We start from the raw sequence: 23,558 nt of genomic DNA on the forward strand, positions 1-23,558 counted from the left end.
TTGCCTCTGGTAACCATGGCTCGTCAACGAGCTCATTGTTCGTGTGGAAGTGGTGGTCATGGTACTTTAGGGGGTTTTGGAGCATGATTGCGAGCCAAATCTTCAGCCCACAACTTCCATACTCATATCCCTTCAGACATTCAAGAGGAAATCCATCTCATGGAAGAGGAAATTCATCATGAACAACTTGTCACTTCGGATTCAAAAGTCATGGTTGGTATAGCTTATTGAGTTTCGAATACATACAACTCTCGGGGCCACCAAAATCACTATATGCATATAATTGATTTGCATTGGTATGTTAAGTTGCTATTGAGGATGATTATGGTTGATAGGAGACAACCTAGGTCAATCTAATGCACAAACTTGGATGGACTCAAAGATATTATGCTAGATGTGGAAGGAAGGCTTGCCAAGCTTGAGATGGGATAGTCGCCTAACTCTCCAATTCCATTGCCATGCAAGGTTGAGGAACAACCCATCAACCTCGATACTTCACTATTCTCCTGATGCTCAGGTTCCCTATATTTTATCGTTTCATTTCATGGTCTTCCTACTTGCCCATCTGGGTTGTTGATATGTTCTTAGAGTTTTTGCATAGTTATTTTTCTTGTTTCCTTAGACTGTGCAATCCCCAAAGGTTGCCCATTTTGGTTCTTTTTGTTGGTTTCCCCCATGGTGGGGCAACACTATCTTTTGGAGTTCTCAAGCTTTGGACAATCAATTGCAACTAATTTTGTTAGTTATTAACTCTATATTTTATTGTCCAGGTCTATGAATTTTACCTCTTTCCCATTAAGGAGCTCAAGATATTTGCATGAATATTTCAAATGGTATATATGTTGACAAAATTGATAGTGGAATTCATGTAAGCATAATAAAACCTTAGGATCGTTTGTGATTACCACATTATCTCACGATATGAACATGTGCCCTACACTTAGTTCACACTTAATACGTATTCTAGAGGAAGTGTTTGATGAGTCTCTCAACTTGAATAGTATAAATTTTAAGAAATAAACCAAAATGATTCTTGACCTCTATCATAATGGTGTTGTTCCCTATGTAGATGGGGAGATTTCATAGTTGCACCCAAACTAGGTATGGGTAGAGACATGTTCACTTAGTTGAATTCCAAGAACCATTATTTCTGGAAAAGACTAACATTGCTCGATAATTGTAATCTTATTTCCATGATTAGTTTTTGTTCTTTGGCACTCTTAAAAACCTCAAGAGTAATAATTCCCCTTCAACAATTTGCACACATAATATTAAGTTATTCTAAAAGAGCCATATAAGTTGGCCATAGTTCATTAAATATATGTATTATAACATTTAATTATATAGAGCTAGATTATCATGGTGATCTTTGACTAGTTCATTAATTTTGGTTACATAAATAGATACATTTTACATCTTATTGTAAGGTAGACCACCATGAGTGAGTGAGTGTAATGATCATGTTATATTTGCTTATAACATATGATAATATAGGTCATTCTTAATCCTAGATCTATCAAGAATTGAGAGAGATAAATTTCTCGAGGTGCATAAATTTAAGCAAAGGTTCGTGATTCCTTTCAATGCTTAATACATATAAAGTTAAGATGGAGCTATGTTCATGCTATTTTTCTAATTTTAAAAATTGATATGATATTTTATACAAAATTGTTAATCAATTCACAAAGTGTTTATTTAAGTGATATTGATATTGTATTGTTTGATTGTGTCATATATAGTTTCAATAATATGATTAATTTTTCTTCAATATTATATGGGCTAACTTAAATGATGACTAAGACAACAAAGCTTGAAACCATTACAAAAAATACTCATTATGAAACCAATATTTCTCCTAACCACCTAAACTAAACCCAATTAATACATCTCTTTTTTACTTACTATAAAACTCCTTTTATTCATTTTTTTTTTTCTTATAAAATATATTAGTTTAATAATTTTAACCCATTAATAAAATATACACAAACAAATTTGAATTTATTTTAATTTTAAATATCAAATCTTTAAAAATACACTTGTATTTAAAAAAAAGAAAAAAACAATTATCCCCTCATAATGATCAAAATATTTATAAATTTAAAATTAAAACAAATGTCAAAATAGGAGAGTGAAAATTCGAATTAAAATAAATGTCAAAACATGAGAGTGAAAATTCGTAAAGTTTATTCCAAAGGGATCTATATTAAACTTTATTTAAGACACCCAATCCAAGTTTGATTCTCTACTATTCAAAGACTTTATGTGACAATCTCTTGAGATAATTTCCAAAATTTCACGGTCTCAAACCAACAAAAAGGGATCCACTTACCAGAAATATATATATGCTTGGATGACAATTGTGTTAGAATCTAAGGAAGGGTTGGCAAGCGGGTGCACGAAGTTAGGAAGGTGTAGACCTCTCTCAATTGGGCGGATTCGATCCCGGGACCTGTCGATTCGCTTGGGGGGTAATCGTTCTTAATTTATTCATATTTGGATATTTATTTTGTTCGGAGGGAAGGATCTGTGTGGTGGTTTTGAGGCTTTCAAGCATTTTGGATATTGATACTGATTAAATTCTGGAAACTTTATTAGCTATTGTTCGCTCCTTGGTTCTGTTTTGGTTTTGGTTTTAGGTTCTTTTCAAAAATTAGATTTGCTAATTGCCAATTTTTATCTCTCATATTTGGCCTCAAATGTCGACTACATTCGATCATTTATATTACTTGCATTAGTTGTGAGATATTTATTTTTCCACGAATATTTACAGTCGATCTTTCAGATCCCTGTTCGGAAACCTATACGCCCACTGAATCTGTTTTAGATCAATTAAATGATTTAAATGAAATCCGAACTGATGAATCTATTGGGTTGAAGAAGGAAATGAATTTATAACGATTCAATAAAAACTGGCCATATTTTGCAGGCGAGAGAATATTATAATCTGTAATTTCTTTTGTCCGGTGAACCCTTTTTGATAGGACATAGAACTCATTGAGAATATGAGCCTCACAATCCAATGGCCTCTGGCTACAATGCCACGACTGAGGGATATCTGTTCTATCAAATTCACCCAGTACATAGCCCTGGCCTTACTGGCAAAGATTGCATTAGCATAGGGGCCACCATTAGCAGCATCTCTCCACTAGCATGGAACCAGTGTTTGGCACATCAACGCGACTTCACACCTCGGAAAGATTAAGTCAACTACATTATCACAGGGGCTATGGCTGCCTGGTGTTGAAACTTGGTCATCGTCATGGAAAGCACCGCCATGTTTCAACTAGAGCTCAACCCAATGGACCTTTTAGTATAACTTGGTGGACTTAAACCTCACCATAGTAAAATAATAGAAAACTGCCTGAAACTGAAGAAAAATGAATTCAGATTGCTTTGCAAAAATTGGAAAGAAACATTTTAACCAAGTGGTTTTTGGAACAATTTATTCGGTGTGAGATAGAGTATATGAATCAAGGAATACTTGACCAAGGACTATTATTTTGATTAAAAATTTAAATGAAATAGATAATCAATGCCAGATGTTTAACAACACAGGATCATTTTATGCAGAGCCTGTATCTACAAGTAATTTATATTAGGAAGTTATGGGAATTGATTAAATAAAAATTTAAATTAGGACCCTGTAAAAATTTGGGTAGATCCTCAAGTTTGCAAGAAAAGGGATTTACTGCACAGATTCTAGTTAATTTTAGTCTGACAACGGAATTGCTTGATCTTTATTTAATGATCTACCTAACTTTTCCTCGAATTAAATAAATTGGAAAATACAATGTTGGCCTTGTCTTTACTGACCTGTGGCTCTCAGAAGGAACGGCCATTTAACCATTATATTGTACAAGCTTCTCTAGCATCATAGCTGCACAGGTTTTATAGGCATGCTATACTTTTCTTTGGGAAAGGAAGTGACAAAATGTTGACTCAAGATACTCGTACAATAGAAGGATAAATTTTTTCAGTAGCAAGGTACTGCCAATATGTTTTTGACATTTGTAAATTTGGTCTTAATTGTTTATCTTGACTCTTATTCATCCATCAGTGGTAGGCTAGGGTCTAGGCCCCTCTGAGATTGTATGAACTAGGGCTAGGAAATCTTTGTCCATATGCTGTGGTGGGCTAGTTGAGAGGCTATGTTCATGCTCACAACGTTTTCAAACCAATTTGTTGACTTCGTGCTGAGGTTTGCTCATTGAAGAACTTGTAGAGGTAGTGCAATAAGAGGCATGGGCATGAGTAGGCTTTGGGTCTGAAGTCACACGAGTCATAATGCAAAGGGCTCCATCCCAATAGTCTAGAAGTCATTATAGATGCTTTATCTGCTTTGCGGGATTGCACCTCAGTCTTCAAGGACAAACTGCCACAAATTAGACTACCACCATACCAAGAGAAGATTGATGTGACAAAAAAGTTGTTGTTTAACTATTTAAATATTCTTTGTCCATTTTCTCTCAGAAATGATTTTTGGATGCCTGTTAGATGGACAGGTTCTTTATGTTCATTACTCTTTTCATTGTAACACCTTTGTCTGTGTAACCATTATAATGCTTTTTTATGATTTTTAGATAAAAACTCACACTTGTAGATGATTTTTCAGTGTTTCCCTTGAATTATTTTGTTATTTTATCATGTTATTACTTTCCTTTCCGTTTTCGATGGGGAATATTTAGTTTAAAACTTGAAATTTGTAATCAGTAGCAATTTAACACAATTAAGTATAATTAGGGTAGGGTCCTCTATTTTTTGTACCCCATCGTACCTCAAATTTTTAGGGGCATCACCGCATGTATTTGGTATATGTCCTAATATACCCATGCTGCCATGAACTAAATAGGAAAAAAGAGAGGAACAAGTCACTAGGCATACTTAAGTACTAAATAGCACGTGTTTCATCTTTTGCTTCCATGTGTTGTAACTATTCTTTAGAGGCATATTTGTGCATACGACCTTCAATATCACTATTTGGTTCCATTGTCTCTCTAAAGATGCCCAATGGCACCCCAACTATTCCAATTTGCTCCTATCAACCCAATCTATTTGTGAGGTCTCCTTTAGGGCATCTCGTCTAGTCATTGACATGTTTCAAATATTAAGACTTTTTCCAATTTGCTAAGATATAAGGATTTGTGAATTTAAAATAATCTCCATGTTATTTTAGAGGAAAGTTTGTTTGTCCTAATAGAATGGATGAAGCTAATAGTGTACCAGACCCTCTTAGCTATAGAGTAATTGCCAATTTGAGATAGTAGACAAACAAACTCATGTATCCTTCACTGCTCAATTGGGTAAGTTGATTCTTTCTTGCATTGAATGTTTCATATTAGCTTCTTGATTTTGCAAATGAAAGATATTGCTACCAAATCATCCTTGCATGTCAATTGTGAGCATTTTGTCTATAATCACTTTGGACCCCTACTTCACCTTCTGATCAACAATGAGAAGCACTATCACAAGGCTTTTAATATACCACTAATGATCAAACGTATCAAAGGCACTATGCAGTGAGTTCATATAGTCCTACCTATATTGCATGATGAGTTGAATTTGCTATGTGTAGAACTCTAGTTTAGGGTTCCTCTCATGAATGGTAGTTGTAACTTGGCTCACCATCAATTTGATTCTCTACTTATGTTGTCTCCTCAAAGATGCTTGACAATTTTTCTCTTGCCACAATAAACTTCTAGTTTCTTTTCTTGTGATCTATGAAGAAGAGGAACAGGAGTAGCTGGAAATGTTCACAGAACACAACTAGCAACTACATGCCCCCCATGTAATGTTGGCTGTTGTAAAGATAAATACATCTCTTGCATTGTGAAACCTTGTAGTGGATGGGGTGGTATGTTTCCTCCATGAACGTGATCACCATCCTGTCACCCAATAGCTCAACTTCCAATCATTATAAAACTATGGCTTCATCCTACAAATTAGCCTCCTTTGGCTGGTTGGCCCAAGTCACATATGTTTTATCATTCTACACTGCATCACAATAATGGGGCAACAACCTCAACATGTAGTGCACATAAACCAAGCTTTCTACTTGGTCTACATTCAAGTTGTTTCTCTTCATGTTATGGATGAAGCTATAGGTGCTCCAATACCTCTTTGTAGAAGAAGTGTTAACAACCTGTGAAAGCACTCTCACCATCGATTTATGCAGGTGCGTGGTGGAGGAGCCATACACGTTCCACCATCCACTAGGATTCAACCTATCTTGATCTTTAATTGCATGCAAGTTAAGAAAGACTCCATATTCATTGTTGTACTTGCTTAATTGGCTTTGTACTTGAGCACACTCGTCTTCATTAAGACCAACTTGTTTCCATGTTTCCAAAATTTTTGGGGGTCACATTTCCAGTGTGTTTTTACTTTTTTCAAAAACACGTACTTGTTTCCTTGTATCATGCAACTTAGGGACTAGTGCTTTTTAGCTATAGCCAATATGAGATACTAGACAAACGAGCTAATGAAGCTTTAGGGTTCCATGCTCTTGCATTCTCCACCACTCAATTGTGTAAGTTGATTTTGTTTTGTGTCAAATGTTTCATAGGGGCTAGTTAATTTTGTAGATGAAAGAAACTAGTATTGAACCATCATGCACACATCAAGTATGAACATCTTGACAATAGTCACTTTGAACCCCTGCTTCACCTCTTGATTACCAATACATTCCATACATTAGACATAAGATAAAAATTCAACAATAACAAGGTACACTTACAAGAGGAAATGCATGTATAATCCAATATTGATCCAAGATAATTTCTCCAATGACAATAAAGTAGTTCCAATAAACAAAATACTCCATAGATCACATTTTCTCCAAGAGACAAAGAGGCCAAAATCTCCTAAGAGGGCTGAATTAATCACAAGTGATGATAAATAGAATGCATGATCTTCTCCTCTATTTATATGAGAAGGATGACATCTAACTAGACTAATAAGCCCCTAAAAACATGTTTGATGACAACATATGCTTGGTTTGCAAGCCAACCCATTCGCTTTAGTCATAATTACTCAAATAAGCCCACACCTGGAGTTGTTAGCCTTCTAGGGCTAATGTCATGCATGAAATAACATCCAAATGGCATGTCCAAGTGCTATAAGGTGTTCAATGTGATGTAGAAGCATGTCCTTGCCCATCTTATGCATTTTGATATTCTTTCTTTTGATTTTGCTTTTCTTGTGGCCATGATATGCCCTTTCTATTTCTTTTAGATGCTTCAACCTCCTAGAGCAAGGTTTCTGAGCCCTACCCAGATATGTGGACATATGGGTGCCAAATCCCAAGGAACCAATGGTCAGTTGAACTAGAAGAATGAATGTGAGATAAAGGCTTGTAATGTATGGTGGAAAGTGTTACGTATAACATAGGGATAGATGGAACCACACTATCTTAATCAGGTCTTCCCAAATAGTGCCCCTCCTATACCCATTGGGCCACCATTAGGGGAGGTCCCACTAGACTAGGATTGAAAATTAACCCCCCACTTAAGGTGAGAGAACAAGATCATGGTCAAAACCCCCTCTTAACAAATACCCAAAAACAAACAAGCATAAGCACTTGATTGCAAAATGATTAAAATACCTTTTGAGAGGAAGTTGGATGGGTGAGAAACATATGGCTGATGCAAGTAGTGGAGATACATGATATATCATCAACTAGTGGTGTCCGTCAGGGGCTATTGGCTATGTGGCTGACCAGATGGCTGTCAAGAATAGGAGAAAAGTTTTCTCCTATAGGGTTACCCATTTTGGTGGGTAACATAGATGAAGAGCTCAACAACCTCAAAATAAAATAATACTAAACCTCTAACCAACTATCCTCAAAATAGTAATTCCTCTAAGTAACTAGAGAGGATGAGGTAAAAGAAAATAAAATATAGTGTACTGGAGGCTACATGTACAACAAGATAAGATAAACACCTCAATCAAGTGGGCACCCTCAAAATAGCAAATGGATGAGGTCAAATCGTAACAAATTTCCTTCTAGGGAAGGTTGACCCAATCGTCACACAACTAACTCTCCTTAAAATAGTAAAAGATCACCTCATACATGTGTATATGGTCCAAGAAAGAAGTGTGTCCCCACAAAATGCTCCAACAAGATGCAATCAACTCATAACAACCCACACATGTGAAGCAATATGAGCTCAAAAGAGGTGCACCCCAAAAAAAGTCTCTAGAAACCGCCTCACATGTGTGAATGGGGCTCGGAAGAAGGGCTCTCTCCCAGAAATGTTCAGACCAATTGTAACCACCTCAATTACCTTATACATGTGCTAATAAATGAGAATGCTCTCCCAAGAATATGTTGTAACAACCCAAACCACCTCACACATGTGAGGGAATATGTGTTAGGAAAGTCGGAATTTTATCATAAATGTCTTACTAAGCCACAATAACCATCACATGTGAGGGTATGCTAGATAGAAGGCACACCCCATCGAAATGATCCACTTTCTCCATGAGCGATGACAAATGGACAAATAGGTGACACATGTGTTAGTAGTGTTGGCATTGATGGCACATGGTTTGAATGCCTCCATTGTGACGAAAAGAACAATGAAGTTTAATTTGTTTGGAAACTATGACCTCAAGGATGTTGCTATACATTGCAAGTTCCAGAGGGTTCTTTGGAGGTAATGAACTGACAAGTAGTCAAATTATATTCTGCTTGTGTAAAGGTTGCAAAATTGGAATTTGAAGTACCTCCATAAGCACAATGTGGAACTATTTCAACTGGTGAGGGATTGCTCCTAAGAGTTGCAGGTGAACTACAAGCACCTCAGGAAGAATGTAGAAGAGTATATCCAACAACAACATTCAAGTATTCAGCACCAGAGGAGGTGATGACTTTTCCAGCAACTTGTGGAGCATGTGCAGTAAGATATGAAACTCAGATGTATGCCACAAACATTCCATACTTCAAGGAAGTGATCATTATGGCTTAAACCTGTGATCTCTGTGGATTTTGCAACTTTGAGCTTAAGCCAGGTGGTAGCCGTAGTATTCCTGAGAAGTGACCTTAGTTGGGATGTCTTAAGTGACCTTGCAATTGTTATTGTATCAGAGTTGGATTTGGAGCTTACACCTGGTACTCTTGGTGGTCTTGTTACAACAGTTAAGGGGCTTATGGTTGGAATTACTGAGTCTGAAGAGATAGCATGGATTTAGTATTGGTGATAGTGCAGATGGATGAAAACAAAGCAAGGGGCAAGATATTGATTCTTACTCGATGAAGTTTATTCAAGTTGAGGTACTTTGGACACTAATTCTAGATGATGCCCTTGCAAATTCATTTATTGCCCCAACAACTAAGACTGTTGAAGATGATACACAATTAAAGTTTGAAGAGTATGAAAGATCATGGGAGCAGAATGAGGAGCTTGGGCTGAATGACATGGGCACATCTTCAACAGATGTTGCATATACTTTGAGCTTAAGCAAATTCATTTATTGCTCCAACAACTAAGACTGTTGAAGATGATACACAATTGAAGTTTGAAGAGTATGAAAGATCATGAGAGCATGGAAACATCTTCAACAGATGTTGCATATACTTGAGCTAGTGGTATGTCGTAGGTAACTGGATCAAAATTCAAAGAGAAACTCTCAGTGGCAAAAGCTTTCAGATGTAAGTTATTGCAGATGCTTTAATTGTATTCAAATTTCAATGGTTTAAACTTGTGTGCAACAGGGAAGAAACACTTCACATTCATTGTTTACCTTTAAATGTTTTTAACTTAGTAGAATTTGAATTCGACCATACAACAAAGTATAGCGAGCAAGGTCAGATCTAGAAGCAAGATTGGTATGCAAAGGCTATGCACAGAAATGATGATGTGTACATGATCTAGAAACAAGGCACCATCATGAGGAAGGCCAACATGTGCAAATGATGATGTGGAACTTGTGTCATGATATTTAGTGCAATGTTGCAATTTTCAATTTAAGTGCACATCCTAGATAGAAGGTGCACCCCACCAAAATGCTCCACTTTCTCCATGAACAATGACAAATGGACAAATAAGTGACAGGTGCACTCCATGATAATGTCTCCATGATCTAGAAGCAAGGCAACGTCTTGAAGAAGGTCAACACATCTGCAAATGATGATGTGGAACTTGTGTCATGATATCTAGTGCAATGTTGCAACTTCCAATGTAGGTACACATCCTAATTTGAATACATGGTTCCCAAGGTATTGTGATGGATCAAAGACAAAAACATGGATATCGATGCAAGTACACAAATCTCAAGGCAAATACATGGTTCCCAATGCAAGGTGCCCACCTATAGTGAGAGTTAGGCCTCAATATACATGCTATTAAGTAGTGCACATCAAAGTGACTTCCTATAACTAAAACATAATGTTACTTAGTTTTGATGATGTGCCTAAGTTTTGCCATGGTGGGGACAACCTTAACCTCTATTACATGTGACAACTCCTTAGACCAAAAGGTATTTCCTAGGACACTAAGTTTGGAGTATATGATGTCAAGGGAGGGGAATTTTTTGAATTGTCTACCACAGCCACACATAGGTCTTTAAAGATGTTCATCCATGAGTGCCTTTAAAGATGAGGAAGTGCTTAGCATTGTTTCTTGGCATTTTTTCTTACTACCCCTTTGCTTCCCTTTTTCTTTCTTTTTTTCTTTTATTTTTATTTGGTCCCTTTTCTTTAGATATGTATTGTGCATGGGACTAGAGGCATTGGTCTCATTGTGAGGTGGCATGGCTCAAGCTTTATTATTTATCTTTTTTCATTTTAGCTACTTTATGCTCGAGCTCATAGCTTTTAGATGAGGTTTTCCTCACGAGACTTATAATGATACACCTTCATCGTATGACATATGATAAATCAATCATGAGTGGGAATATGATAAATGTTTATGGATGTTAATGGGAGGATGAAGAAGTGTATAGGTCTCTATTAGTACAACTTGACTCAAGAGATGATGACCCTTATGTAAAGGAAAATTATGCCCCCCATGGTACCAGAGGCAAAAAATAAAAAACTTGAGTGTTGTGATGTGTTATTAAATTACACCTAACATTAACCACACGCACAAATATATAAGAAACAGTAACACCAAATACAAGCAAGAACCAAAACACCAACAAGCCATAGCATATAACTGAAGCAAACAACTAAAACCAAGGGGTGCTATCATCATGTATATTAGTTGCGTGTGCAACTGTCAAGGTAAATGTGTGCAATATCTCTAGTGACAAGCAAGTCTGTTGGGCAAGTCCATTGTGTGAAATGGAATAATCATGTAGTTGAAGTCTAGAAGGATGTCATCAATGTGTGCTGTGAATGACAAGCAAGAGTGCTCACATCAAATGTGAACTGTAACGTCGTGCTATTGAAAGAGTCGTACCGGTACTAGTTGCCCATATGCGATCACAATCTGAATCTCCTAATGCCATATGGGGAGCAACACTATGAGAGAGTCACTCTTGCTTGAAAAGGTTCCTTCAATTTTTGAAGCTAAGTGCAACCTAAATGTTCTAGCTTTTGTCGAGTTAATTTTGTCAATACAACAATTACCTTTTTAGAAATGTACAAAACATGTTGCTTGATACCACTGTAACTAAATAATATCATCATCCCCACTGTTTTTTTGGTTTGTTTTGGGTTTTTTTTCATGTATTGAAGGATGGCTTTTTGTGGGTTGTATGGGCCTTTAACAAATTTTGAAAACAGTTTGTAAAAGCATTGGTTTTCCCACTCCACTTCTATCTACACTTCCAATCTTCAGTGGTTAAGCAGAAAAGTTGTTATCCTCTGCAATTAGGTTCAAATCTCACTTGTGACATGTTTGCTCCTTGTGGGTTGTAGGTCACATGTTCAAAATTGGTTGAGCCCCCTAGGGTTACCGGCTGCTATTGTGGTTGGTGGTTGAGTTTCCCTCCGTTTGGATATTCGAGGTTAGAGGCTCTCCATGAGGTTTGGGGATTAGTTTGACTTTTGAGAGGCCATTGTTTGTGGAATTCACATGAAAGGCCTTCCAACTCTGGAGACCTTCCATCTGCCATGCCTGGTTAACTTTGAGCAACTCGTCTAGTACTAGAGGCTATTGAAGGAGGCTTTGCTTAAATTGAGAGGTTCAAGGGTGTAATTTGCCTCAGAGAGTCCTTTTCTCCTAATAAGATGAAAATCCTTCAAGATTGGTCTTGGAAAAAAATTCCTTATTTGGTCTTCATCTTATGTTAACTCTCCTTGCTGTTTTGAGCAATACAATAGCTCCGAAGTGCGTTTATTTTCAAGTATTGAAATTAAAGATACATCCTTTAATTTAGACATAAGAAAATCGAAATTGAGGTTTCAAAACTGTAAAAACCGTAACCAGCTTGGCACAACTTTTGATGGCAAGGCCATTGGAATTCTATTATACCTGAGATGAGAACTGTTCAACATTTTTCTCTATTTGGTTTGAGGTGTCATCTGATTTCTGAAGAGAGTATGAGAAATAAAACAAATCCAAAGGGCTTTTTATGTATATAGTTCTTAAAGTGCATATGTGATATTGCTTGCTGGTATTGATTTCTTTGTTTAGAACTTTTTTTCTTTAATGAAGTTCATGAACACACACCCCCCCTTTCTTTCAAACTTGGGTGGCATAATGCTTTCCTTATTTGCTTGGAATATCTTATTGGAATTGGGTGAGGTAGTTCTTTTTCATTTCAACTTCAAATTTTACGTATCACTTGTTAGGTTTCAGGGTTTAGTTGTAATCTATACGCATCATTTTCAGGTTTGAATATCGGAACAACAATTACAGGATATAATTCTTATGGTATATATATTATAATCACAGTTTTAAATTTAAGACTGGGACTCTGGAAAGCCCTTCTAGTCTATTTGTAGGATTAACATGGTTTTATGTTGCCTAGCCCTTCTTTCATGGCTGCTATTTATGTCTCAAAATGTCTTTATAGTATTAATATTTTCGTTTGGCCAATTCTGGTATGCAAATTTTGTGCATTGTGTTGATTCATTACATCGCAAATAAAATGTTTTGACAACTATTTTGTTGCAATGAAAATCCAAAACAGAACGGAGTTGGACATTTCTAAGTATCAAGGCTTACAACTAAAGATATCCCTGCTCATATTGCATCACAAAGTTTCTTTGTATTCATTTGAAGCTACAATGGGAGACATTCATGATGACAGAGATTGTGCCACACTACCGGAGAATACTGTCTGCTCACTGAAAGAGCCATTTAATTCCACTGAAATGTGTAAAGAAAGCCTTTTATGGAAGTCTGATAGTTATTCAAGAGAGACCTGTGAACTAGAACCAACAGGTGTTTCTGCTGGGAAGTGCACATCTATGTCTACAGGGCAATTGGGAGAAAGCTCTTTGGCTGCTGGGCAATCGGGGGAGGAAAGCTCCTTAGCTTCAGGAAAGTTGAAAGAAAGCTCCTCAGGTGGTTTAACAAAGTCTTCACGGAAGGGTTGTCAAAAGCCAACTATTGCAAGTGTTTACAGACATGATGTAATCCAACATCCTTCAAAAGAGGGTATGTTTGGAATTGTATTTAAAGTTGCAGGTGATAGTGATAATGAAGATCAGGATGATGCTAAATCTCTTTCAGGGGATCATGCACGAGTAATTTGGTCAAACAATTCATGGACAGATGAAAAAATTGAAGATCTTGTGGTAGTTGACAGGAGCTTCTTGCATGGTGACATTGTTGCAGCTGTTTCAGATCCGAAAGGGCAGATAGGCACATTATTTAATGTTGAAATTTTGGTAGATCTGAAGACAGCTACCGAAGAAATTAAACAAAATGTCTCTGGCAGGAAACTAAGACCGATAAGGGCCTTTACAGAGGGTGATTACGTGCTTCATGGACCTTGGCTGGGTAGAGTGGCTGAGGTTGTGGATAATGTGACGGTTTTGTTTGCTGATGGTTCAAAGTTTGAAATAATGAGGGCTGTTTCCAGGAGCCGTTTGGGTGCAGATTATGATTTCTTTCCAGGTCAGCATGTACGAGATATTTCTGAGGAGCTTTTCAAGAATGCTAGATCGTTGCAAGGTAAATGGAAGGGGAGTTACATGGAAGGCAAAATAAGTAATGTGGAGGTGGGATCAGTATGCGTTCGCTGGATCGAAGCAGTAAATCCTGGCTCTGATTCAAAGTCAACAACCATCCCTGCAGATATGCAGGATCCTAAACAGTTGAGGCTCTTGTCTTGTTTTTTATATGCAAATTGGCAACTAAGTGATTGGTGTCTCCTTTCCACATCTGAAAGGAAAATCTTAGGCATAACTGCCACTGCCAAGCAAGATACTGCACCAGATAGAAACACAGAAACACTTGTAGGGAATCACACTTTGCCTGCTTCAGATTCTGGTGCCCCTACAATTTCGGAATCAGTTGGGAATGATACTGTATCCAATTTGGATTCTTGTATTCCTTCTTGTTCAGGCTCAAAACCTTCAATGCCTGACAACTGGGTTTTACACCGCAAGAAATATCGTAAACGCAGAGTCAGGCAAGATAAGAAAGTTCACAAAAAAGAAGACATTCTTGAACGGGCACTCCTTGTTGTGAACACTAAGACTAAGGTTGATATACTTTGGCAAGATGGCACAACATCCTTTGGAATAGATTCCAAGGTTTTGTTTCGTGTGGATAATCTTGGTGAGCATGATTTCTGGCCTGAACAATATGTAGAAGATCTGGAATCAAAGCGTGAAGCAGTTGTGAAAAGTGTCAATTCAAAAGAGCGCACAGCTGTAGTGAGGTGGCTGAAACCTATGTTGCAGCCGGAAAACCCTAGAGAGTTTGACAAAGAAGAAGTGGTAAGTGTCTATGAGCTAATTAAGCACCCAGATTACAATTATTGTATTGGGCACATTGTTATTTGACTGCCCTCTGTTGCAGAGCTACCAGAAGTGTCTGGTGTTGTTGAATCATCAGTTGATGATAAGGTGTGTCAAGACATCTCACCACTTGAGAATTGTGTGAAAACAGAAAATGATTCAAACATAGAGAAAGATTGTGAAATGGAGCCAAAACCTGAGTATTGTATTAGAACAGAGCTATCTTCAGAACAGAGATCTTTGAGAAAAAGACAAAAAGCTAAGGCTGGTCTGGCCTTTGAGGCTCAGTCTGGTGATGATAAAGAAATTGAACCGAAGCCAAAATGTGTAAATGACACCAAAAGTACAGAGCAAATTTTCCAGCAAGGGTCTTCAAGAAGGTGTAAGGCTAAAGTAGGTATGAATACCGAAGAATCAGATTTATCCTTGATTGGGATAGTTAGAGGTCTCAAAGACGGGGATATTGAAGTGATGTGGGCAGATGGAATGATTTCAAAAGTAAGTGCTCTCTTGTTTTTGCTTGGATCTATTCTTTGTTACATTGATGTTGACTCTTTTGTGATTGGCTTCACTAACAATGCAGTATTTAAGTAAATTTTGGTACTGGTTTCCTTCATTTGAGTTTTCTAGTGGCTTAGGTGTTAAATTTGATATATTATTGTCTGTGACAGTAAATTGTTCTATTTGAAATTCAGTTCTGACTACCCTTTTAAGCGTTTTAACTGTAGTCAAAGTTGCACAGGACATAAACATTTTCTCCTCGGGTCAATTAAATAAGAAGTTAAGAAGGGTCCTACCATTTTAATCAGTCCAGACTCCAACCATTTGACATTATAGTGCATCCATTGTGTTCCCATGATGCCTTAAACTCCTCCAACCTAGTAGTGCAATTGGCCTTTTCATTTTGAAAAATAGGCCCTCTCAACTCATCATAGGAAGGGGCCTTGTACCTCGCGGAAACAATAGTAACATCATTGAACATACGCTGGTAGACTGGATTGTTATTAGCAATGTTGAAAGGAATATCACTACATAAAAGACACCTACCCACCAGCTTGTCAACTTCTTCTTTCTCTTTTATTTTAAACATTGACTTGATGGAAGGTTGTGTACTGAGTGTTTTTCTTGGAACAAAGAAAAATGAGGTCGATAAAGGGCCGACCATTGTGGAAGATGATGTTGAAGAACCACTGTCACTTCCTCCCCCTCCGGTTCTTGTAACTCTTCCCCTTGTAACTTGACTTTTCACAGCTTGCTTGTTCTCTTTGGCTAAATCCATATCTGCAAGAGCTTTGTTTGCAATACGGATGATTTATAGGCTTGCTTCTATGCAAATTTCTATTTTATGTCCTGAAATTCGTGCAAGGTGGTAACCAGGGGACTTCCTTGTCAATTTTTGACCACATAACTTGCAATTCAAAATTTAAAATTTTTGACCTCATAAATTGCAATTCAAATTTTGCCTATTGAATTCCCCCTCGGGGTCACCATATTCCCACATAACATCCAAATGTCTTTGCATTTTAGTCTTCAATGTATATTCTTAAAGTTAGGGTAAAAAAATTGAAAAAAATTTAAAATCAACATTCTTAGAATCAAAATATGAAAAATTGCATTAAAAAAATACAAATCTGAATGATACATAAATGGTAGATCTCCTATAGAGAAAATTGATAGGCATGCAAAACCTATCAAAAATTAAAAAAAGGGAGGTGGACATACCTGCAAATACACCATGGGATTCCCTCCCCACTCCACAATAAATTTATGATGGCAAACAAAACACACGCTCTCCTTCAAAAGGTGACAAAAAACTAATGGGTAAAGTAAACCTCATGAAAAATCTTTAAAAAACAAAAAAACAGTGGAAATTGATGTCCATACCTACAAATGTGTCCATAGTTGAGGGAAATCAATCTCCACTCCAAAAGAAACATGGTGATGGCAAAGGAAAATGGTGATCTCATCCTTGGCTCAAACAAAACCGGTCTCCTCCTTTGCTCTCCAAACCCTCCTTTTGTTTGCCAAATGCGCTAAAAAAACCTAAAAATTCACTTATGCACATCTGTCCATGGACTTGGTAATATTTTCAATTGTCATGATATTTTTGTTTTTGAAAAAGCTCCACTATTTACTGTCGATGATATTGTTTTTCCCAAAAAATTGTGACATCATGATATTATCGCAATGTTGGTAACATTTATTTTACTTTTAATTATTTAAGTCACTTATAATAAATCAGTTTTCCATAATAATACAAATCTGAATGATAATCTCCTAGACAGAAAATTGATAGGCATGCAAAACCTATCAAAAATTAAAAAGAGGGAGGTGGACATACCTGCAAATACACAATGGGATTCCCTACGAATGTGTCCATAGTTGAGGGAAATCAATCTCCACTCCAAAAGAAACATGGTGATGGCAAAGGAAAATGGTGATCTCATCCTTGGCTCAAACAAAACCAGTCTCCTTCTTTGCTCTCCAAACCCTCCTTTTGTTTGCCAAATGAGCTAAAAAAGCCTAAAAATTCACTTATGCACATCTGTCCATGGACTTGGTAATATTTTCAATTGTCATGATATTTTTGTTTTTGAAAAAGCTCCACTATTTATTGTCGATGATATTGTTTTTCCCAAAAAATTGTGACATCATGATATTATCGCAATGTTGGTAACATTTATTTTAATTTTTGATTATTTAAGTCACTTATAATAAATCAGTTTTCCATAGGGATGCGCCTCCTAGGGTGGAGAGTGTGGCAGTGGCCCTCATGTTTTTTTCCCATGCTTCCCAGATGGGGGGACACCTAGGGTAATGTTTCCCCACATTCCCTTTTTGGGGAAACATGGGGAAACACTAGGGAGAAATGTTTCCCCAATGCGCGGGACATGTTTCCTCGAAGGGGGACTTACGGGTGCACCCTCGCCCCTTCCCCCACAAAAAAAGAAAAAGAAAATTTGTGCTTCTAGGTGTTCCCCAAAAGGGTTGTTTTTGGGCATTGTCCTTGAAAAGGGGTGCTTTTGGGTATTACCCCCAAGTAAAAGGGTGCATCTGGGCATTACCCCCAAATTTTTGCCAATAAAGGCTTTCATTTCACTTTTAATTACCTTTTATTTACTTTCTCTCTTTGATGCTTATTGTCCATTTTCAATTTTCAGTTTTAACTTTTGAGTGCTGATTCTAGATACCTGACATCAGATTGAGTCTTTGACTTGACACTTTTTACTAATTTTGAGTTTGAGTTAGACTTCAGTATCAACTATTTTTCTTAGTGCTAATAAGATCCTAGAATGATGAATTTAAATCAATATATCAATATTTTACTGTTTCTATTTAATTTATTTTTTATGAATCAATGTATATCATTACTGAATCTTAATTTGAATCATGTTTATATCATTTACAAATTTGAATTTAGTACTAATTTATTATCAAGCGAAACTTGTCCAGATAGATCACATCAGTTTTTGGATCAACACGTTTCAAACCCCTACTGAGGTTCATCATCGGGAAAAGAATGGAAAGTGAGATCAACAGACCACATGTTTATAGTAGAGATGCAATGGTAAATTCAAACAACTATGAAATTAAATAATAATAAAATAAATTGGAACATTATATAATATATTAAAATAAATAATAAAATTAAAAGAAAAAGTTTCCATTATTATTAATATATCTAAATCAAATAAATTAGCTATAAACAACCTCAAAAATACAGTGATTAATTGGCTTTTTGATTATTATTATTATTTTTTTTCTTGCAGAAAAAACCCATAATTTTCATTAATAGAAATATAAATTACACTTTGTAAACACACCTGTGTGTATGCATTATGCGTCACAAAAAAGACACAACTTTACAAGAGATCAGAAATATGATTATATGTGGTAGGAAAATGCCAAAAAGCCTATAATATGCCAAAAAAGAACACAAATAAATAGAAAAATTCCATTTATGGATGACCATTTGTGCTGCTTTTTTCCTTTTTCCTATCCTTTCCTTTGTTGCACCTTTTGCCATCCTTCCAGATCTGGATCAATCAGAACCAAAGCAAGTTCTTGGCCCCCATCTAGACGAGGAGAATCTTTGCCTGAATCTAAGGACTCTGAAACGTGTGCTTGTTTAGTGCCTCCTTGAGCTGCTGGAGACTGCTGGTTTCCTAAATGTGGGCCCATCAAGGATGGACATATTGAGGGTTGATGTTCTACATTTGGAGCCATAGTTGGCGAGGAGGCAAATCCAACTTGAACCGCATCCCCCTCCATTTTATCTTCAGTTTGTGTTGGTTGAGTCTTTATTTTCCTCCTCCTCGTCTTCCGAAAGTGGAGGATCACTAAACTGCCATCCTTTTGGCCTGTTTGGCTGCTTCTTTTTCCTTTTTGGGATCTTCTTTGCCATAGGACATGTGTTTTGTAGATGACCTGTGTGAAAGAACACACATCTGAAGGCCATGTTCTCATAATCTAAAGTTTGTGTCCACTGAAAATTCTTGTGCTTCAAAGTGATGTGATCTGGTAGTCCTTTGCTAAGATCTATCTCCACACAAATCCTAGCAAAAGTGAAAATTCCTTTTTCTGTTCTTCCCATGTCCATTTTTTTGAATTTGCCTAATTTATTCCCAATGTCTTCAAGGACTTGATGGTGCCAGAAAGGTAGGGGAAGATTTGGGAGTCTAACCCAAACTGGCATAGTAGTAACCACCATGGATGTAGCATCAAACCTTGGAAACCACATAGCAATTGATAGTCCAACTCTCCCCTGGAGCCAAGGCCCTTCGTTTAGTACAAAATCCAGCTCTTTTTGTGTATCAATTTTACTATGAGCATGGTAAATATCACAATTAGGTGTCCATAAAGAAAACACCCACTGATGTAGTGCTTCAGGTTTTGGCCAGAAGCCATTAAATCTGCAAATGATGGCTTTTGATTCCAGTGTTGTCAATAAAAAGGATACCTATGGGATATTGACCTCCATAGATGGGGCTTGTTCCATTTGGTCCACAATGTATGGGCCTGGAATGTTCTGATTCGGATCTGTAGTGTTCAAAGACTTCCCCGGTGCTGCTTCCTTGGAAGTGTCTGATTTAACTGCATCTTTAACTTAAATCTATTCTAAACTATATATAACAATATGACCATTATACTAATATTACTATGCATATTTTTCAAGTAACCGAAGGTAATCTATACATGCATTTTCTTTGTGCTGTTTTCTGTTATGTGGAATTTTCTAGCCATCACTGCTTCCTATTCACTGTTCTTCATTTTAATGCTTGTTTGTACGGTATAGGTTGGACCACAAACGATTTTTGTAGTTGGCAGGGAGGATGATATGGAATCAACTCAAAGTAGTTTTCATGATGGTGATGATGCTGCAAGTTGGGAAACTGTTGATGATAATACAAGAGATGCATTTGAGGCTGATAAGGAGGTAATATGATTTATTTTGATCAGATTGATTGACTTTTTAGGTAGTTTGTTTAAATATATTTTCTAGTGACATGTCTATAATGAACAGCTGGAACAGGTTGTAGAAGATATTCCAAACTCAATTACTGCTGATGTAAATAACGATATGGGTACTATAACATCAGATGAAAACTTGAACAATAGTAGCAATGGTGGCATGTCAATACTTGGATTTGTTGCTAGGACTGCCACTGGCTTTCTTGGATTTCGAGGTTCCAAGAGCTCATCAAATACCATGGATGCAAATTCTCAGGAGCAGACTACTCTGCAGAATGGACTTGAACAGAACTCTGATGAGATGGAGATGAGCAATGTTGAATGTGAACAACTTATAAGAGATTCCAAGAGTCATCAATTGGAACATATTGAAGATGGTTTGACTACTATGCCTATAGCATCAGAGGTGACAGATTCTAAAATCAGGGTAGAATGTAGTGGCCACATAAATGAGAAAGATGTGCAAAGTTTCCAAAACAGAGTGCAAGTTTCCACAGGAGAGTATTCAACAGGCAGTATGCCTACCCATATGAAGCTCAATTCAGAGCAAATGCATAGCTTGTCTTTTTCTGGCAAAGAAGACCAGTTCAAACACTTTGACAGTGTGAAGGACCCTCTGGGCCATAAATTTTTGAATGAAACAACCCAGGTATTTTCAGAGTATGCAAGATTGTCGCACATTTTCAGTGTAGTACGTTTATGTCTTGTATTGTTCTGCTTGATATTAAGAATCAAGATGATGTTGCCTTTTTACTGTAACAATGTTAAATATTTCAATATCTTCTAAGCAGAGTTCTAATGATAGAAAGTGGTCAAAGAAAGTTCAGCAAGAGTGGAGTATCCTTGAAAAAAATTTACCTGGTAAGCATTTAATTTTTTTGCTTTCTCTCTTGTTTGGAATAAAAAATTTAACTGAATTATGCATACTAGCATGCCTTAAAAACCCTTTATTATGACTGGACAGACATGATTTATGTGCGAGTCTATGAGGATCGTATGGATTTGCTCAGGGCTGTGATTCTTGGAGCCAGTGGGTCTCCATATCAAGATGGCCTTTTCTTCTTTGATATTTATCTTCCACCTAATTACCCTCAGGCACCACCGGTAATAGTTTGTTACTTTGACTGAAAGTAGGTTTTCCTTGGATGTTTCAATAAAGTGATATTTTTGTCAATGTTCTGGCCAGTTTGGTCTTCAATGGATGTTTTATTGAAGTATCATCCCTTTTTTGGAGAAATAATCTCACCCTCCCGCATTTAAGCATTTAGAGCGAGGAAGCTGGTATCTTGCCAGTTTCCCACCAATTCCCCCTCTTTCCCAGGTTCCTGGATGTAGCACGGTACTAACTACTCACTGCTATAGTAGCTGGTAACACCGTAGGACTCAGTGGGAATGGATCCCATGACCTTCCCAGGCATAACGCCTTAGTGGAGAGGGTTGAACCTTGGAGCTAGTATCATCCTTTTTTTGTTTATTTCAAGATTGGTTTTAATGGTGACAAAACTTTGCAGGCAGTCTACTATCATTCTCACGGGCTTAAATTGAATCCCAATTTATATGTAACTGGAGAAGTCTGCTTGAGTCTTCTGAACACATGGACTGGCAGAGGAAATGAAATATGGGACCCCAAAATTTCAAGCATTCTACAGGTCCTCATTTCTCTTCAAGGTCTTGTACTAAATGCCAGACCATACTTCAATGAAGCAGGATATGATAAGCAAATTGGTACCGCTGAAGGAGAGAAGAATTCTGTTGCATACAATGAAAATTCTTTTCTACTTACCTGTAAGCTGATGTTATATCTTCTACATAGACCTCCACAGGTACTCCAGATTTTTCTACCGAGGAAGAATTCGTATCTTGGTTTAATTCATTGTAATTTTTGAGTAATTTCAATAAAGTCACTCATTTATTTTGTTGGATGCAGCATTTTGAAAGCTTCGTAAAAGACCACTTCCGAAGACGTAGTCAGTCCATTCTTGCCGCATGTGATGCATATATGAAGGGTGCTGAAGTTGGATCTCTCTCAGAAGTGCCATTGAATTCTGACTCAGTTTCAGAGAACAACAGTTCGGTTGGTTTCAGGTTGATGTTAGCAAAGGTTATGCCAAAGCTTCAAGCGGCATTTAATGAACTTAGTAGAGATGATCATCAAAATCTGGAGACAACAATCAAGGAAGTGGAAGATAGAGAACACACTGAAGCTTAGTTGGTTAAATCATACATGTAAATACACACGATAATTGGTCTTTCGGTCAGTCAATGCTGACGTGGATTGATTATGCAATTTAACAAAATTCAAAATTTGAAGTTCTGTTACGTTATGTTCTTGATTTGTAAAGTTGTAAAATAATCACAATTGGCAAACAGGCCCATGTGTTGTGGCAAATATATGTCACACTTCATGCGCTTCTCGAATATCTTAGCTTATGTACCAAGACTTTTCAATTGCTTGTTCTTATTGACTGGGAAGTATTTAGTTCCCCCACCACTTAGTGATCGAAGGGTGCATAGATTTTAAGCTTTTCAATCTTTTGATTGGTGGGGTTGCCATCTGTACTGGAGTATTCAATACTCAAGATTGAGATTGCTGACATTGCAAAATGATATATATGATGTTTGACAATAATCTAGTAGTGAAACATTGTTTCAATAATTGAGTGAAATATATGAATGACATTTTGCCAGTTTGGAATATTGTTTCTTTCATTTATAAATGATGAGAGTTGCAATCAAGATCCATGTATGATCTGAGTATAAATGTAAGTGAAAATATTGATTGCCACCACTTAAATTTCCTGCTGCAAATGAAATTATAGTCCATCAATCCCTATAATCGCAGCTACGAACAACAATATTTCTCCTCATACAATGCCTCTAATATATGGCTCACATTGTGGCAGCTGGCCTGCCCCCTCCATTGTTTATTTTGTCATGTAGGCATTGTTATGCCCGCACATCTAGGGGTAACTAAAGGAGACTTTCTCTCGCATACTACAATTCCAATTCTCTCACATACTACAATTCCAATTCCACAAATGAGATCCATGGTTCTCCACAAACAGTTTGCCAATGATGCTTCCCACATTTTGTCTGGATCACTCAATCGATGATTATGGTGCTTGACATATATGAGTTGCATTATTTCCTTGCTTTACATTAAGTGTTAATGCCTGGTATGCTTGCCATGAAAGCGGCAATCATAATAATGGATTATGATGGTCTAAAT

At 36.9% G+C, this 23,558-nt stretch overlaps 2 pseudogenes across 1 annotated transcript; both read left to right on the forward strand.

Annotated features, from left to right (window-relative positions):
• Positions 1-2,354: 2,354 nt before the first annotated feature.
• LOC149161766 (putative ubiquitin-conjugating enzyme E2 23) lies at positions 2,355-22,969 on the forward strand (annotated as a pseudogene). The gene is made up of 8 exons (XR_016261888.1): positions 2,355-2,468; positions 13,078-15,355; positions 20,154-20,294; positions 20,382-20,978; positions 21,121-21,190; positions 21,294-21,433; positions 21,841-22,152; positions 22,257-22,969. The product of XR_016261888.1 is annotated as a putative ubiquitin-conjugating enzyme E2 23 (transcript).
• Positions 8,603-9,544, forward strand: LOC149161767 (uncharacterized; annotated as a pseudogene).
• Positions 22,970-23,558: the final 589 nt, after the last annotated feature.

Source organism: Pinus tabuliformis, chromosome 5_2 (assembly GCF_031772625.1).
Source record: "Pinus tabuliformis cultivar Carrire ecotype Pingquan chromosome 5_2, CPIR1, whole genome shotgun sequence".
In the NCBI taxonomy this organism is placed as follows: Eukaryota; Viridiplantae; Streptophyta; class Pinopsida; order Pinales; family Pinaceae; genus Pinus; species Pinus tabuliformis.